Raw genomic sequence first — 15,301 nt, forward strand, 5'->3', positions numbered from 1 at the left:
ACATGTTATTTCAGTGTTTGCCACAAACCTGTGAGAAAGATGTTATGGCCCCATGACACTGATGAGGAAACAAAGGCTTGCACTAGTTAAGGACTTCCTCAGGGTTACACAGCTAGAAAGTGGTAAGCCCAGGACTAGAGTTTGGGTCTTCTTATCCCAGGGCACTTTCCCTGTATCCCACTACCCCCACCCACCCAGGATTAATACCAACAAGTAACAACCATTGAAGGGCACTAGCAAGCCCCTTTGCTCATGCTATTTGGTTCCTCTGAGCTCTCCCCTGCCCCTCCTCACAGATGGTCCCCAGATAGCTCTAGCTCTCACTGACCTCCCTCTCTTTTGACACCTACTACATCTATTCCACCCAACTGAGTACCTAATTGTATGTTTTATCTTGATTCTCCTGTGCGTGTGTCTGGTTGCCCCAAAAGATTCTTGAGGGCCCAAACCATGTCTCCTATGCCTCTATATTCCCCACAGCACTCAAGGGCTAGGTTCATAGTAGGGATTCAGTAAATACTCACTTGATGGATTGATGGTGTCTGCAGCTGGGCACTGGGCAAGGTCTGGGGAGGCACAGGTGAAAAAGGGGGAGAAACCCTGAAAGAAGATAACATAACAACCTCTATGGGTGCCTAACATAGAAGTTTACAAAGCATTTTCATACACACTATCTCTTGATCGTGCTTTGAGCCAATCAACAAAACTTCCCCAATTGCCTATTAACTGCTATGCCAAGACCAAGCTGGGTTAGGGACTGAATCATCACAACCCTGTGAGATAGGTATTGCCCCCACTTAAAGGAAAAGAAAACTGAAGCCCAGAGAGGCTGAGCTCTGGTGTGAAAGATCTCAGAGCCTAGGATAGTACCTGACCCGTGGAAGTAGGGTTTAATCTCCTCTCCCCTCCCCAGGGTCCTGCTATAAGATGAGCCACAAGACAAGAAGGCCATTTCTCAAACAGGATTGCTTGTTGAAAGGAAGGGTCCACCCAGTTATGTGGGTCAGTTTCCCGTTACATACATGACACAAACCGCATGGGCTTGTGATGATCCATTTGGCACGATGCCCAGTTCATAGCAGGTCCAGAAAACAATGTTTGTAGGGGTGAGTGATGGCTGTGTTGCAAGAGGTCTGTTAATTGTGGCACACAACCAAGTGTATTCGGCATGTCCTGTGGAGCAGCCATGTAGAGCACTCCCCTGGGTGGAGCTGTGACTCATTCCCCCAGGTTGGGATGCGGAGCCCGAGCTCTGGGCAGCCACGAGTTCTGGGTGGACCGCTGGAGTGAGCGAGGGGGAGAGGAGAGAGGCCGGTGGCCCATTGCTGGAATGGAGTGGCTCCCTCTACTGGCGAACTCGGGGAATCACCGTGTGTTGGCGCGTATCTGTGTGTCACTGTGTCACGAGGAGTGTCACAGGTGTGTCAGCGAGTGTCGAGTGTCGGTGGAAGTTCGGGCATGGGTATAGCCTGTTCGTGGTGCAGTGTGGGTGTGCCAGCGTTACGTGGGCCTGTTTCTGGAACCACAGAGTGTACACACACAACCACATTTTGTAATACAGTTTACTTTTGGGGTGGGGGTAGGGGGTCGGAGGAGCTAGGGCTGCAGATTATCTGAGATTACTACCTGGGGTGACTAGGACGAAAGGATCTTCCGGCTGGTACTCATCACCGACCTCGTGCAGGTGGGATTCAGGACTAGAGAACAGTTCCTGGGAAGGGACTCTATCCCCAAAAGCAAACAAGGACCCAAGAAAGGGTTAACGTTGAGCCTCACAGTGACTTCAATCATTGGCTCAGGGCACTGTCAGTCAGCTTCGCGGCGGGGCTTGTGGGGCCGCCTTCGGACTGCCCAGCGACCCTCACTTGCCCCTCGACCCCCACTTCATTTCACTTCTGGGCTGCTGCCACGCCCCCCATCTTGACGGAGACACCTTCCTGGGCCCTGGAAAAGGAGCGGATCTGGGCATCCTGGCTTCCCCACTCACTCCAGCTGCCTGGCTTCCTGATAGATGGTGATTATTACATAATAGACCTGCTGGACAGAACCGTGCCAGCCCTCGGAACACTTTGCCCCTCCTCGAAGCCTGCCCCAGGGCCTGGCACCAGCAGCACAGAGCCTGCCGCGCTGCTCTGCCGGCTCCCCCAGCACCAGCTCCATTCCAGGGCGGGAGACCCCGGGGCTACCCTCCCTGGTGTCCCTGGGGCCACTTTCTGGGATGGGGCGGGCGCCAGGCTGGGAGTACGGCCGGCGCCCCGCAGGTCTCGGGGTTGGCCTGCGGAGTATGGTTTTACCAGCGCCTCTCCAGAATTGTGGGACCCAGCTGGCCCCTTCCAACCTGAACTTGGAACTTGGGAGCCAGTAGAGGTGGGGATAGGGGGCGCAGGGGCCAGGGTCGGACAGCGAAAGGAGTTTGGAAAAGATGCGGGGGCAGGAAAAGGGAGGCTGGGAGAGGGGGCCGACAGGGGCAGTGGGGGAGGGACTCTTATCCTGACAGGGCTCCCGCCTTCCCCGACTGGAGGGTTTGGAAAAACTGAGCAGGCAGCCAAGGCTTGGCTGGAAATCCTGCAGCCCACCCTCCTGGGGACACAAAGCTGGAGGGCGGGGGCAGGGCGGGGGGAGAGAGCACGACCCCGGGGAGGGCAGGGCCTCTTTTGGGGCTGGGGGCCCTGGGGCCAGGTCCCTGGGGAGGGGGTTCCTGGCGCTGTCTCCCCGCAGTCTGCTTCCCCCTTCTCCTTCTCTACCCCCTCCTTTTCCCCCTCCTCCCCCTCCCCGGCTCCAGTCTTGCAGATTGCGGGCAGACTTAACTCCTTGCGCGCCAGCCCGGTGGACTCCTAGGTGGTGACGCTATGAGGGAGGGAAGAAGGGAGGGACTCCCGACCTTACTCCCACCCACAGTTTAACACCTTGTGGCCCAGAACGCAGTCTCGGAACTTGGGCTTGTCAGAGCCCTAGAAGGCTGCCTGGTGCTCGAAGAACGACACACAAAACCCGGCACCTGAGAGCTGCGTAATCCAGTCCGCTCTCCTGCCACATCTTAACTGTCTACCCTCCCCTGTCAACCCAACCCTCTGTGCCTCTTCCTCCACCCTTTGGCCACCCTCCCGCTACCACCCCCACTAGTTGCTGCAAAGAGCCCTGACAGATAGAAGGATGCAGGGAACCCGGAAACCTGGGTTCTGTGGCTGCTTCTGCATTCTCCTCCGCATCCCGCCTGGGAGGCCCGGGCAGGTGACCGCAGCCCGGGCCTCTTTGGCCTCCAGGGGGCTCCTTCACACATCTGTGGGGGTAGCTACCCAACCAAGGCAGAGAATGCTAGCCTCCCCCAGCTCCAGCTAGGACAAGGGCCCGAGTAGCCGGAAACCCTGACTTCACTTCCACCCTAGCCCCTCTCCTAGGCAGCACTTCCTCCACCATCAGATTTGCCCCCCGTTCGGCCGTGAAAGACTATGCCTGAGGGCAGTACCTCAGTCTAGGCAGGAAGGGGTTAATGGAGCTCCCAGGCTCCCTGTGAGAGCCAGGTGAGGCACCGCCCATCTTGGCCTTCAGGTGTACGGGTGGGGAAGTGGAGGGACGCCGACCACAGGACTGCTCTTTTGCCCCCTGGTGGTTAGATCTGGCTTAGCAGTCTCTGGCAAAAGCTAGGCTCAGGTGGGGATTGGTGAAAGAAAAACTTTGGAGGCAGCTGGAGTACTCCTGCAGGAATAGCACCTTTGGAGAGAAAGAGAATCCTATGGGGAGGCTGGTGGAGCTCCCACAATCCCTGCCATGCCATCCCCACTTATCAGGCTGCCACAGTCACTTCCAGATCTTTGTCCTAGGGACCCTACTTGTGGGTCCCAGGTGCCCAGACACCTGGAGGAGGAATAGAAGATATAGGCTCTATCCTGCCAGGGTCTCAACCGAATGAAGGGGAGCGATAGAAGGAAGCTGCCCTCACCTTCTTTCCTCTCTGTGTCCAGCCTTCCCAGAACTCCCATTCCCTCCAGACCCCAGCAGCAAATGCAAACCTCTAGCCAGGCTTCAACGCTCCTACCAGCTACCCGGTCCCCCATCAGTTTCCCTCCCCTCTAGCCAAGCTGCCTTCTGAGTTTCTCCCCCATAAAGAGGGCCTCTTGAGGGATTCTAGGTGCTCACAACCATTTCCTCCTATCCCAGGCAGGGCTGAGACCCTTCCTCCCCTCTACCCAGAAGCCTTCCCAGGTTAGCGAAGGCCATGACCTTCAAGGGTTCCTTTCTCTTTTTTCCCAGTTGCCTCACTTCCTTCCCTCTCCCCATTTCCAATTATCTTCTATCTAAGGCTTCCTTTCGCATAAGCAGCTCACCCAAGCAAGAACAATCCTGTCCTTGGATTCCTTGACTCCTCCAAGAATCATTGTCTGACCAACCTCACCCACTTATTCACTAAAAATATATCTATTGAGGACCTACTATGTACCAGGCACTGGACTAGACAATAGGTATATGTTGGTGAATGAGACAGACGTAGTTCTTGACTTCACAGAGGTCACTTGACCTCACTCTAGTTGGGGATAGACACATGAACAGGCGAATTCAATTCAGTGTCACGAAGGCTTGCACAGCACTTTGGAGAGACATCTATCTGGGACTTGGGAGTCTGGGAAAGTTTCCTGCAGTCAGCACCATCTGAGCTGAGACATTCCAGCCTAAGGTGTGGTTCTGTCCAGGCAGACAGTACATCTAACTGGAGGTCTAAGTATAGAACAGGATTCCAGCAAGGGGTCTCACCAGATGTTACAAGAGATCGCTAAGTCTGCATTCCCAAACAATCCATATCTAATAAGTTCTCCAAGTCTCCAAAGAAATGAGACTGGGGACTTCCCTGGTGGTCCAGTGGGTAAGACTCTGCGCTCCCAATGCAGGGGGCCTGGGTTCAATCCCTGATCAGGGAACTAGATCCCACATGCGTGCCACAACTAAGAAGTCCGCATGCCGCAACGAACATCCTGTATGCCGCAGCTAAGACCCAGCACAGCCAAAATAAATAAATAAGTAAAAATGTTGTTTAAAAAGAAAAAGAAAGGAGACTGGCCAAGAGTATGTGACCTTGGCCTAGTCAGCCTCATCTCTGGGCCTTAGTTTCTTTAAAGAACAAGGGGGTTGGATGAGTTTATCTCCAGGCTCTTTTTTATCAAGAGGATAGCAATTAAATAGAAGGCTTGGTTTGTTGAGAGAAAAACAATCACATGGCTCTGGTTGGCTTGGGGATGGAAGGCAGAGTTCATAAGCCCCTGAGAGGCTGTCAGAGGCAGGGCCCGGAGAAGGCCACACAAGTCACCTCCTACTCCTCACTGCCTGGGTTGCCTGCCAGTTCTGAGTCCTGGGAACATTTAATTCTTGCCGTCAACTGAAGGCAAAAGCCTTTCTGAGATTTTGCTGGGAGGGGTGAGCATTGGGGGACAGCACCCCCAGAATATATTAATGCAACTTCATTAACTTGCTCTTGTATGTAGCACTATAAAGCTTTTATTTTGAAGAGACGGAATGTTCAGAGGTAAGGAAACTGAGGCACAGAGTGGTGAAAGGACTGGCCTAAAATCACATGGCTGGTGAGTGATGGCTGGAAGAGGTGCCAGGTCTCCTAATTCCCAGTCCAGACACTTTCCACGACACCACTGCAGCACTCACTTCCAAATTTCCATTGGACTTCTTCCTGCGTCTGGCTCATTTCCCTGGGAGGCCATAAGATCTGGGAAGGCAGGCTTGGCCTTCTTATCTGGACGTCCCCCAGAGCCTGGTGCAGGGCTCTGAACAGAGGGAGGGGTTCTCAGAACCCCCAGTCTCCCAGCCCCCCTTTCCTCTCCTTCCATGACCTTATTTACATGCACGTAGGTCTCTGGCTCAACCTAAAAAGGCATCCCTGGATTGTGGACAGAGGCTTGGGCCAGGCATATTCCCAGTCCCAACCAGGCCTAAAACCTGCTCTGTGACTTTGAGCAAGTTGATTAACTTCCCCGGGCTTCATTTTCTCCATCTGTCAAGACCCGTAACCGATTCTAACTCCTGGGGCATTTGTAACTTGAAATCCCAGATTAGGAAGTGTTTTTAAAAGCTCTAACTCTGAAGTAAGGGAGTAAGCTTAACGTTTCTGCCTTTTTGCAGGATTCCACAGCCTCAGGACCATGTCTGCTCTATCTGCAAGGACTGGGTACTGCTTGGGGTTCCTTCACCCTGATACCATGCTGGGTCCTATGAAAGTTACAGGATGTATAACCTGAATATATTCTGGGGTCCCACAGCCCAAATATCAAAAGTAATTTCGAAAAGGAATCCTAATTTTTACTTGTATCTCTTGAAAGTGATCCAATTCTTAACCTACAGCACATCTTATTCAAATTCCCTTTCCTCTTCTATTCTGCTGCACCTTGCAACAGTTAAATCGCTCTCTGCGAACGCTAAATCAGCCCCTCTCTCTGCCTCTCTCTGTTCTCTGTAGTCAAGAAAGCTTTTCTGTCTCTCTTGGCCCACCATCTTCTCCTTATTACAAAGATTAGCTTAGCCTCTTATGTTTCATTATTTTCTTTTTTCCTTCACCCATTACCCAGATTCTCCCTAACACAAAAATAACGTTACCTGTCTCCTGCCTCTAGGTCTTATCTCTCACCTCTTGTTCTCCCAGTTTCATGTTACGAAAGCCCTGGAACTGAGCAGGCCACGACAAGATTTCCAACAACAGGTGAGGGATAAAATTATCTTGGGGCTGAGGGGAGGCAAGGCAGAGGGAGGCTGCGAACAGTCAGTGGTTAGTAAGTTTTTAATCCTGTAACAGATAATAAAGGCACCTGCCCTCAAGGAGCTTATAAAATGGGGACAATTAAAGAACAGTAAAAGATGCTAAATCATTAAAAGATGTGGAGCCGATGCACCCAGTGCAGGTTGCATCCTCAGGCAGACCTGGAAGAGAAACAGGAAACTGACCTCAGGTACAGGGGAGCGCAGAGGCCCCAGTGAGGGGCGCAGATGGAGCAGAAACAGGAGAAGTCATAGATCTTGGCGGGAAGGGGTCTCAAAGACCAACTACCTAGTTCCAATTCTTTCTGATGCTCAACTCTCTGATAACATCCCTGGCAAGCAGTGTTTCAACATCTTTACAAACACCTCCAGTAATGGGGAGCTTCCTACCTCCCAAGGCAACTCACTCCATTTACGAACATCTGTTTTTCCTTCCTTGGAGCTGAATTTTATCTCCTTGTGGTCTCTACTCATTAGTCCATAAACTACCTCCTGGCCCTTCACATATCTGAGCTTTAATGACTCCAGACTCTTCTCTTCTCTAGCCTAAACATTCCCCGTTCACTAAAGTTATGCCCACGAAGACAAGTGGCCAACTTAGAGTAAAGCAGGACTATCAATCCTCTCCTTTATTCCAAAAACTATATCTCTAGTAATATGGCTTAAAATTGGATGCACTTTTGGCAACCATGTTATGCTGATGACTCAGACTGAACTTACTAATACCCCAATTCTATTTTACCTGAACTGCTTCTAAGACATGTCTAGTCTGTGTGTGTTGCTGAGATCTTACACAGATCTCTGACCATTTCATCTTCTTAGGTTTTCCTACCATTCTATATACATGGAGCTGAGTTTTGGATCCTTACCCTGTCTCTCAAAGTGTTTACTAACCCTCCAGGCTTATATCTGTGAAATGTGATACTATATTTTCATATACACTATTAATAGAAATATTTAAGAGGACAGAGATGAGGGCAAACCCTAAAGCACACGAATGTTCCTGGTTGATACCAATCCATGGCATATTGAGAAGTACCAAGATACATGGTGTTGTAGGTGGAATGGGTCAGATCATAATGAACCTCAAAAGCCTAGTGGAAGAATAAGAAAGTCAGAAGGCTCAGAACCAGAATGTTTTTGACTAGAAGAGTCACATGGAAGCAGACTAGTATAGCAACAAAATAAAACAAAGCCCTGACTGTGGAACTCCACAGATCTGGACTTGAGTCCTAGCTCTATTGCTTACTAGCTGTAGAACTTGGACAACTTACTTTAACCACTCTGAGCATCAATTCCTTCTCCTGTAAAATGGGGTAATACCTACTTCATAGATTACTGTGAAACTTAAATGAGATGACATATATGAAGAGCCTAATACATAATGGGTGCTCAATAAATCAAGTAGAAAAAGAGGGTGAGAAGAAAATCATGTTTCAGATGGGTTTGTGTTCTTAGAGGAGACTACCTTTCTAGGAGGCCCAGGTGAGGATGGGACTATAGTGTGAGCCTCGAATGACTTGCTGGGCACTCAGTCTCAGGTGGTATAGATGAAAGGGCAAAGGGATAAAAGCATATTCTCCTCTTCAGAAGAAGAGTTGATACCCCTTGGACTCTAGCTACATATAGAGAATGACAGAGAGAGAGGAGTCGCAGGCGGCACTGAGGTTTTTACCCTGGGTAGTGACAGGGAAGTACTGTAAAGAGGGCTGATGCTTTGCGGAAGATGGGTTCATGTTTAGAGTTGTTGAAGTAGGCAGGATGGTAGGCATCCCCATGGTTATGACCAGTGAGGAGGTAGAGAGACTTGACTGGAATTTGGAGAGAGAGAAGTCAGAGCAAATGTATGTGTTTGCCAGTGGGAGCTGTAGGCATGCAGCAAGTTCTCTGAGGGTGAGTTGGGAAGTGAACCAAGGACAGTGCCATGCAGGACCCCCCAGAGCCATGCTGATCCTTCTTCTTCTTTTTTTTTTAAAAAAATTATTTATTTTATTTATTTATTTTGGCTGTGTTAGGTCTTCGTTGCTGCGCACTGGCTTTCTCTAGTTGCAGTGAGCAGGGGCTACTCTTCGTTGAGGTGAGCAGGCTTCTCGTTGTGGTGGCTTCTCTTGTTGTGGAACATGGGCTCTAGGCATGCGGGCTTCAGTAGTTGTGGCACGTGGGCTCAGTAGTTGTGGCTCACGGGATCTAGAGCGCAGGCTCAGTAGTTGTGGCGCAGGGGCTTAGTTGCTCCGCGGCATGTGGGATCTTCCCGGACCAGGGCTTGAACCCATGTCCCCTGCATTGGCAGGCAGATTCTTAACCACTGCGCCACAAGGGAAGCCTAGCCATGCTGATTCTGACTTGGGACTAGAGAAGAAACTGCCCAATCCTGCTTTCCCTCTCCGCCCCCCATTCCCTGCTTCCTGATCAGAGTTGAATAGATAGACCAGACCTTAAATCCACTCTCGCATCACTGACCTCTGTGCAGAGCCCACTGGGACCCAAACTGTGTCCCTCCATGACTCTCCACTTTTCTGCCCTGACGTGAGAAGGAACTCAAGCTCTTGTCCAGCCAATAGACTCTAGCTTGTTGCTACGATCTTGGACTTCAGAAAGGAGAGATGAGGGGGGAAGTTGTAGAAAGAGAGCTTTGAACAGAAGCAGGCAGGGACAAAGGGAGTGCAAGAGAGAAACAGAGAAGTTGAGTAGGAAAGGTGAGCACCATGGGTATGGAGAAAGGCAGACTGATAGAGGAGAAAAAGAGAGACGGACAGGGAAGAAAAAAAGATTTGCCGAGAAACTGATGAAGTGCAACTGAGAAAACTGTTGCCATGGCGACGGGTCCAGAGGAGGGAGTAGGAATATAAATCGGATTATGAGTTGGGGGAGCGGGGAGGGGTGTTGCTCAAGACCCAGAGGCAGTGCCCCCACCCCAGGTCCTCCCCACCAGACCTCCTTCACCCACAAGGAATGCCTTTCCCAGGGGTGTCCCAAGGCCAATCCAAGGAGTGCAGTGAGGACAGAAGCACTGGAGGGCCTAGGGCTCTGGCACTCCCTCTCCTCCCCTCACCCTGGGTGAAGCAGAGCTGTACTCCCACCCCAGTGTGCCTCCTTGACTCTGGGAGAGCTCTCTCCATCGACCCTAATTTCTTTCATTCTACCTCTTCATCAGAGCCCCGAAGTGAAGACAGGGGAGGGAACTTGTTTTAAACACCTACTATGTGCCAAACACTGTGTTGGGCATCTCAGGACTTGTTTCATTTCGTCCTCAGCACGGCCGTCAGAGGTAGGTTTATCGCCTCCATGGACAGGCAGGAAACTGAGATCAAGGTCCCAAGCTGGTGAGCAACAGCCAGAGTGGGGTGCAGCCAGGCCCATCTGCTCCAAAGCTGTTTCCTCTCCTCCTAGCCCTCTGCCTACCTGGCAGAGCCTGTGTCCCATTCCCCGGCTTTTTCCTGTGCCCTCGGAACAGGTCGGGGCAGGCTGGGGGCTTCGGGGGATGGACGAGTTTGAGGCTCTCATTCTATTCTGAGAGATACAGAGAGTTGGGGAGACTTGAGGCAAATACGCCACAGCGGCCAGACTCTGGGCTGAGTGGGAGGCGAAGGGGTGCTCTGAGCTCAGGGCTGGGGGAGTGGGGAGGAAGGGCGGAGGTGGAGAGGACCGTGGGAGTGTGGCAAGCTCAGAGGCCAGGCCATTTCCGGGCGATGCTGCGAGACACAGCGCGGCCACGTGGGGAGCTGGGGAACCCGCAGCTCTCGGTTTGCAAGTCTCTGAGCTAGTGAGCCAGAGGGACTGGGGGTTGGTATTTGACTGCAGGTCTCTTCTCTGCAAGTAAAGTGGCTGGAGGGGGGAAGAGGAGGGCGTGGCTTCCCTCCCCCTCCCTAAGGCTTCTATACAAATAACAGTTTTGCAAAGCGCACCATATCTGATGCATCATTAAACAGGACCTGGGGAGGTGGGAGAAGGCAGAGGTTGGGGTTATGGCCTGGGCATTTATGCCAAGACCACCCCTCCCCGCCACGAGGGTGCAATGAGATTCGAGAGGATGCTGGTGCCCTTCCAGCATACCTTGCTGTTCCTCCTAGTGGCTACCTGGTTACTTTGAAACAGCTCCCCGTTCTCTCTGGAGACTGGCTTGAGCCACTCCCTAACCAGGAAGTCCATGTGTGTGTAAGAGATGGCTGGCCCCAAGAGGGGCAAAACGGCCCTTGTCACCAAGCTGGAGATCCCAGGTCCCTGCCCCACAGCCCTGTAGAGAGGGATTGGAGGATAGAGCTCCTTCCTCCTCAGGCCTGAAGGGAAGGCTGATCCAGATCAGCTCACTTCTACCGCTTCAGTTCACACCATCTCCTCCACGTGCCACCAACACCCAGGACACCCCTCCTGACCCTCCTTCCCTGTTCCCGTCATAGGTTCCGGACCCAAGAGGGTCTAAGGAACTGCCCGGGGGTGAGAAGAAGAGCATCTTCCTTGTCCTCTGCCTTCACACCTGCCCTCCCCAGGCTGTCCGGTCTCCCACCCCTTCACCGAATCCCAGGCCCAACTACGCCCGGACCTGCAGGCCTTCAGCACCCTCTTGCCAGCCCAGTCCCGCTCAGTCACCTGTTCCCCTAGTCTGAAGCAATCTCCACGACTCCTACTTGCCACATCCAAGGAGTACGCGTCATGGCTCTTTCTTCCCTGAGCACCAGTTTGCTACGGAACAAACTGAAAGTATTCTTCTTTGGGTACCTGGGACACCACTCCCTCCTGGCGCTTTTTTTTTCTTTTAGGGAAGATTCTCATTCTCCTTTGCAGGCTCCTCTTTTCCTCTGCCCATAGTGTTACTGTTCCCCAGGCTCTGTTCTTGACCTTGTCTTCTTACTTGGCTTGTACTTCTCTCCAAGGCTGCAGCTGTCACACCTAGCTGACAACCTCCCTGAGCTCCAGATCAGGCATCCGACCACCTTCCATACACCTCCACCTGGGTGTCCTCCAGGCACCTCAACTCAGCAAGTTCAGTGATCTCCATCCCCTTCCCACAAATCTGCTCCTCCCACCCCCACTCACGCCCAGCTAGTGACAGTGCCATCATCCACCCAGCTGCCCCAGTCAGGACGCACCCTTAACGCTGCTCTCCACCCCCCTCCACAGCCCTCCCAGCCAAACCATCACCCCCAAATCTCCTCTTCTGTCATCTTTTGCCTGGAATCTTATCTCAACAGCATGTCAGAGACATCCAAAATACCTCCCAGCTGTTCACCCAGCACAATCTCTGCATTGCAGCAAAACCCATCTTTATAAGATACAAATTTGATCATGACACTCTCCAGTTTAAAACCCTTCAAGGGCTTCCTTTTAGCCTTAGGATAAAAATTAAAGTGCTTAAAGGGGCTTACAAGACTTTTCATCTGGTCCCAGCTACTTCTCCAGTGACTCCCTCAAAATCCACTCTAACCTTCCGATGGGCCCATTCTCTAATCTTGGTCCCTTACAGCCTAGAACAATTTCCCCTCTCCACCCCCACCCCCACCCCCACCCCCCTGCCTTCACGCTGCTAACTCCTACTCAAACTTCAGGTCTTCACTTATTCACCACTTCCTCCAGGAAGCCCTTAGGGACTACCCAAGCCCATGTAAGTTGCCACTTCTGTGAGGAGCCTCTTTGGCGAGTCTGATCTTAGTTTCCTCATTAATAAAATGAGGACAATAATAACAGTACTCACATCACAGAGGTTGTCATGAGGATCAAGCAAGAAAATATACATAAAGGATTTAGCACAGCATCTGGCATGTTGTAAGCACTCAGTAAATAACAGCTGTTATTATTACATCTTCTACTAAAATCCTGATGCAATGAGTAGTGACCTCTTCAGTATCTCCCACTGGACCATAATTTCAGGGAGAACAATGTCTCGTTCACATCAGTGTCCAGCACTTAGCACAGTGACTGATGCAAAGGCATTTAATAAACATTTATTGAATAAATTAATTCGGGCCATCATTATTTCTTGTACGGATTAGCTCTCCTTCAGCCTAAGGAGAGGCTTAATTACCCCGCAGTCAAGCCTCCACCTACTCTTTCAGTAATTTTTCTACAACTAGATTGAATTATGCGACTTCCCTACTCAAACCCTGTCGGAGATTCCTCCTGTCTGTGGAGATCACAGGGCGACTGCTCCTTCACTTCTGTACCCCACCCCTTCCACAGCAAACCCTCCTGCCCAGGGTCCTGGCTGTGCTGAACCCCTTGCTGCTTCCACACCCTCCAGCCTCTATGCCCTCAGCCTCAAATATCCTTCCAACACCGTGTCCCAGATGACACAGCTGGGGATCCGAGGGCAAAGCTGGCCTCGAAGATGTATATTGTTTGGCTCACAAAGTGCATTTTCCTAATATATATTTAGTTTAAAATTTGAAAATAAGATCATTTTACCAAAAAATTCAGATTTTTGGCTTCTCGTGAAAAAGCGAGGAGGCGTGGCCATACTAGGTCCCCACCTTCCACAAGGCAACTCTTCCAGAGCTGCATGGGGTGGCCCGGTAGATGGAACTCGTGCTGCTACAGTCTTTCTAGTTGGCCCAGTCTCACTCACCTTGTTTTACTACTTTTGTTATCTGCCTGGACCCTGGAGACACCGGGGTCTTCAGCCCCTGCCGGCCTCACAACTTTTTTTTTTTTTTTTGGCTACACTGCGAGGCTTGTGGGATCTTAGTTCCCCGACCAGGGAATGAACCCAGGCCCTCCGCAGTGAAAGTGCCAAGTCCTAACCACTGGAGCGCCAGGGAATTCCCAGCAACATTTTGATCCCATCCAGCTGCAGTGAGGATCTTGGCTTTGTCTCCTTAGCAGCCACCTAGATGGCCCCCACTCCTGCTCCTCTACCTCTCCCACACCTTTGCTCTACCTTGACCTCATTGAACACCCGCTCGCTCAGTCCTCTTTCCTGTCACATCTATCACTCCTTCTCAAAACTAGCCTAGATCTTATTCTCCATCCCTTGAATCTTGTCAATACCCTCAACTTTCCCTACCTTGGAAACCCTGAGTCAGTACAATGTGACAGTTTTATCATTTCTATGCTCTAGCTGTTGAGTAATTTGAACAGTTCCCAAAATGTCAAGGTCAGTAGGATGGTTAATTTTATGTGTCAACCTGACTGGGCCATGTTGTCCAGATATCTGGTCAAACTTTATTCTGGATGTTTCTGTGAAGGTGTTTTTTGGATGAGATTAACATTTAAATCAGCAGATTTTGAGTAAAGCAGATTACCCCATAATATGGGTGGGTCTCATCCAATCAGTTGAAGGCCCTAATGGAACAAAGATGACCTCCACCCTCTCCCCATGAGAAGGAAGGAATTCAGCCAACAGACTGCCTTTGGACTCAAAAACTGCAACTCTTTTCCTGAGTCTCCAGCCTGCCGGCCTCCCCCATCAGATTTTGGATTTGCCAAGCCTCCACAATTGCATGAGCCAATTCCTTAAAATAAATCTGTCTATATATACACATCCTGTTGGTGCTGTTTCTCTGGAGAACCCTAACTAATACAGTCCGTGCCCCTGAAGACCAGTAGTCCTCACGCTGAGCTGGGCTGTCACCTCCAAATACAGCCTTCCTCAGGGCTGTTTGTAGCTGTGTCTTCCTCTCCCACAACAGCTAGGCCCCAAACCCTTCTCCCCACCGAGTATCCTACTTCCCAGGGAAAGCAGAGACATTCAGGAGGGAGCTCCCTTAACTTACTTCTCTCATCCCCCAACCTTTCCCAACACAATCCCCCCCCACGCAAAGTATAAGATTTCTCTGCACCATTGCCCCCATTCTTCTCTATCTGGAAAGTGTCATTCCTACGGCCAAAGGCTAATGCCTCCACCTCTGATCTGAGTCCCATCTTCTCCCTCCTCCAGGAGCCTCCCCATAAATTATACCTCCCTCTCTCCTGTATCTTTAACTTTAAAAACAAAACAGGTGAGACTTTTCTGCACCCCCAATTCCCTCCAGTTATGTCTCCTTCCCTTCCCAGCCAAGCTTCTTCAAAGAGCAGTCTACACAGTTCTGACTCTCCCTCCTCCCACTTATCCCTGGACTCTCACAGTCTGGCTTCTGCCCCCCTCACCTGCAGGAACCTGCCCTGAAGGACACACACACCCCTCAAGATGCTAGGCTCAGGGACATTTATCAGTCCTTGCCTTCAATCCTGACCTTCATACCGTTTGACACCTCCTTTGCAAAACCTTCCATCCACTTTCTACTGGTTCTCCTCCTAATGCTCATTCCTCCTTCATCAGCTTCTCGCCCTCCATCTGTCCTCTAGACACTGTGTTTCCCAGAATCCTGTCCTTGGTTGTCTTGTCCTTCCCTTCCACTACTCTCTTCAAGGACTCTTTTCTACATTTATGATTTTAACCATCGCCTGCCTTCCCTCTCTTCATCCCAGACCTCCCCGCTGTGCTAGAGCAAATGTCATTTTCATCTGACTTGCCCAAGATATTGGTATTAGTTATCTATTACTGCATAACAGCTTATCCCCAAATTTAGTGGCTTATAAAAGCAAACATTTATTCTGAGAATCAGGAATCTGGGAA

This window comes from Pseudorca crassidens, chromosome 9 (genome assembly GCF_039906515.1).
Source record: "Pseudorca crassidens isolate mPseCra1 chromosome 9, mPseCra1.hap1, whole genome shotgun sequence".
Taxonomy (NCBI): Eukaryota; Metazoa; Chordata; class Mammalia; order Artiodactyla; family Delphinidae; genus Pseudorca; species Pseudorca crassidens.